This window comes from Mustela nigripes, chromosome 6, assembly GCF_022355385.1.
Source record: "Mustela nigripes isolate SB6536 chromosome 6, MUSNIG.SB6536, whole genome shotgun sequence".
Taxonomy (NCBI): domain Eukaryota; kingdom Metazoa; phylum Chordata; class Mammalia; order Carnivora; family Mustelidae; genus Mustela; species Mustela nigripes.
The window spans coordinates 140,595,128-140,599,233 of record NC_081562.1 but is presented as its reverse complement, the minus strand read 5'-3'; positions in this window follow the sequence as shown (position 1 = coordinate 140,599,233).

Below are 4,106 nucleotides of genomic sequence, written 5' to 3'. Positions count from 1 at the left end.
TGTCACTTACCATGGACTGTTCAGCTCAGAGGCTTTGCCAACACCTGTTGTCTCCACTGAAAAATGTTCTCACCAAAGTTACAAGTATCGTTTGAGTTGCTAAACCCAGCAGACCACTTTTGACTCCTGTTTTGCTGAACTCCTCTGGGTCACTGCTGGATGTCATTCCTGAGCTCTTTTAAATCTCTTCTCCTGCTTCTCACCCTGCTCTGCATGCGGAGAAGCTGAATGGTACCAGTGGCTTCCATGGACTTCCTTGTCTGGTGGCTGCCAGCTAGGTTAGGCCTATGGGAATCCCCAGCAGACAACAGGAGGGGAAGGAAGGGTAATTTCAGGGGTATCCTTTCTTTCCTACCAGGACCAAGACCTGTATCAGGTAGTGTAACATTACCAAGCATTCAGTCCCTCCTGAATGGTGTTGGTGTCGCTTGCTCTTCGGCTAACCCTTCAGCTTTGCCTCGCTGTTTCCTTTAGACAGCGGCTGAGTGGCATGATGAAGGAGATGGGCTCCAGAGCTAGATTGCCCATATGACTGGGCCACCGAGCAGCAGTGTAACCTCCATACCTCTCTGTCTCTGTCTTCTCATCTCTAAAGGGTGGATATGATGCCTCCCTCCCCCAAAGTGTTACAGAGATGAAATGGCTTAAAACACACGAAGCGCTTGGAATCGTGTGTGGCGCACAGTGAACAAACCATAGATGCTGGTTGTTGTGTCCGTATTACTGATTGCTTTTTTCAGTGTTCTTCCACCTGCCTTTTAATGGTTGGTGTTTCCCAGCAGTATTTCTGTAGCCACCTTTCTGGTCACTATTTTAAAATATCCCTGGGATGATCTAAGACAATTACGATAACCACTAACATGTATCACACTCTTCCTACGTAGGTGGCACTCTACTGTGTGTCACCAAACTCATACAAAATCCTGTGTGCTGGGCAACCTCTCTGAGTTTCAGTTTCCTCCTCTGTGACATGGGGATAATATTAATACCTATCTGATAAAGGCTTTTTGGATGAATCTGCTGACTTACTACTGAAAAGGCCTTTATTAGACAGGTCGCAGGATTATCCCCAAGGTATATAGAAGAAGCAATGAGGCAGAGGGAGGTAAAATCACTTCCAGAGTGGAGGAATGGCTCAATGCTCTTATATGAATCCAACCAGTCTGAGTCCAGGATCCTGTTGGCAGCAAGGAACAATGGGTGCACTCCAGTTCCCTGAGGCAGGAAATAAATCACGAAGTGGCAAATAGATGAGCTTTTGAACCAGCCCCATAATTTTCTAGAGTGTTAATAAAAACATTTTGTTCCCCTGACTGATGAGTGCCTAGGTAGCACACAGACATATCTGCTCTGTTTCCACAGACAGGAAGTCAACCTGGGCAGGGCTTGATTGACAGCAAGACTGTTCTATCATTCTCCAAACCCAGTGAAATGAGAAAAAGAATCCAGTAGGTTAGATACTCCCAGAGCATATAGCTCCCCTTTGGGCATCAGGTTCATGCTGACTTCAAAGGGAGGAACTGTTGAACTGGAGAGGAGAGAAACTGGACCCAGAAGAATTGGGCTTGAAGAGTATCAATAGTGACAAGGAACAGAGTCTGGGAAATTGGCTTGACTACGCGGCAGTGCGTTCTAGCAATATACATGATTAAGCTTTCCATGTAAAGTGTGATTTTCTTTTATCTCACAAGTGTCTCCTTAAACAATGTTTTTAATTAGGACCCTTGTTTTCCTTTACTTCCTTATTAGGAAAGCTTCACACTTAGCCTGACATTAGAATGTTCTTCGAAATAAACAGTTTCCATAAAGGCAAAATTTCTCCATAAGATCATTACTATTATGTTGTGTGGGAAATGGAATAGTGCCTCTGGGAATTTAAGGCTGTCAAGAGTCTATTTCAGTAATACGTGACGTTCTCCAGGAGATCCGCCCTGTCTCCATGTGGTCCTACTTCCCAGAAAAGGAGAGGAGAGAACCGACCCTGTGCCGCTGATTAAAATCAAAGGCATTTTCTCGGATGAATAGATAAATAATCTTTTAAAAATGGAGCCCTTCATTAACGTTAGAATCCGCTGGTGCCTGTTGGTTGAACCCTGTGGTAAAAATCTGCCAACGTGGCAGAGTGAGGGGGAAATCCCTTCGAAATGAAAACATGCCCGCTCTTGAAGATGCCATTCCAGCTTTTCTTTTTCTTTCTTTGTTTATTTGAGGATCTGGGAGCACGAGGAGAGAATCTGTTAAGATGAGACACGCTTTCCACCGCACAGAATTTCAGATCTCTGTGGTATTGTGTAGAATTTCCCAGTTTGCAGATTTCCTGAGGAAATCTCACCAACTGCCCATGACTTCAGCCTGAAGATGGCTGAAGATGGCTCCCCCCACAAACGTCCCCCAATGACTCATGTGTAATATAACATCTGAGTGTGAATGTAAGCATTTTAATATGAAAAGGATTGATTTTTGCCACTGACATGGGATTCTAATGATTGGAAACAATATATTGATTTTTTTTTTTTTTAATTAAAGCCATCTTCCCACTCATAATGGAAGGTCTTGCCCTTTGTGAAATTTATATCCATAGTCCTTGGTGATGTCTGCAATTACAACTCCCAGTGGCTAGCACCACATTTGGGAAGGAGAAAGGACTAAGAGGAGAGAAATTATTCTCACTCCCTTCTTGGTAACGGGCTTTTAGTGTTGGTCAAAGGTGGCTGATGGAAGGCTAGATGAATGCTGAAATGTCTCCACCCCACAACACGGCCCAGACGGACAAAGTCCCCAGGGCTTCAAGGATGCTGCTAACTCACGTTCTCAGAATTCCCTTTATCCTTGTCCTGCTCCTTGAAGTATCTGGAAGAGGCGAATAAAGGCCCTTTACTTAGAGAAAATGGTTTAAGTTTAGTCCCCATTTAGTGAAAGTGTTACTTCCTATCACAGTGTCATTGGGATTTCTTCCCTAGATCCCACATATCGGAGGCTAGGCCCACCCAGACTGGCTGGAAACAAACATGAAATGAATAACAGGGAAGATCTATTTGGGGCCCATGTTAACTCTGTACCACTCTCAGCACCCACCTCCCTCATGCTCCCATCATATATGTGCATGCACCAAGGTCACAACTGTTGTGACCTCCTGGGACTTTAGATGTGATCCAAAAAACTTCAGTTTTTTGTTTTATACCTGAAGACATCAAGGCCAGGGTGGTTAGTCCCATGCCCAGGCTTGTCTGTGGCAGAGCCAGGCCAACGCAAGCTCTCTTATCTTTAGTCCCCTATCTTCTGTCCAGTACCACATTCCTTCAAGCCCAAATATGCAAATTTTCTCGGTGACAGTGCCTCCTAACATTGGCCACAACTCCTTCCCTCATGTCTGGTGAGCTTCCCTTTCCCCCCCCCCCCCCCTCTGCCCTCTCACCTCCTGCAGATTCAAGACCCAGAATTCTTCTTCCTACCCCCACCACTTCCTCAATGTCTCATCTGGTCTCTCTCCCTCACAGACCCCCTTGCTCCTTTTTGTGTCCTTCCACATTCATACACTTAGCTGCGTGTGACATATATGGAAAGGGCATCTGGAGTCAGGAGAACGGGGTCTAGCCAAATCTGGATGCCACGTACTTGCTTTATTACTTTTTTATATATTCTGTTTCTCATCAGCAAGGAGAAGTTGTATTTGTTTATCTCTCGGGTTGTTGTGAAGATCAGCTAAAATAATGTCTAAGAAAATGGATGTAAACTAAGAAATACCCCCGAAAGAAAGAAATTCTTATGACTATTCTCTCCTTGGCCTTGCCAGCTAATGTGAGAACCTAAGGTGAGCATGGATAGATGGTGGTTGTAAGTGGATTGGTATTTATGCCTCCTGAGTGACATATTTGCCCCAGTAGTGTCTTCTGAGGGCAAAGTAACTGCCTAGTGGGGTACTCTAATGGGAGTGTGGTGGGCACCAATGCAGGACTTGGAGGAGATTATTTTGCATGCAACAATTCTAAGCTTTAGAACCCTCTTTCTCCACCATGTTTAAGGCAGGCACTTGTTTCACAAGAAAAAAAGGCGGGGGTGGCACAGAAAGACATTAGCCTGAAGATGCACATCCCAGAAAAGGGGAA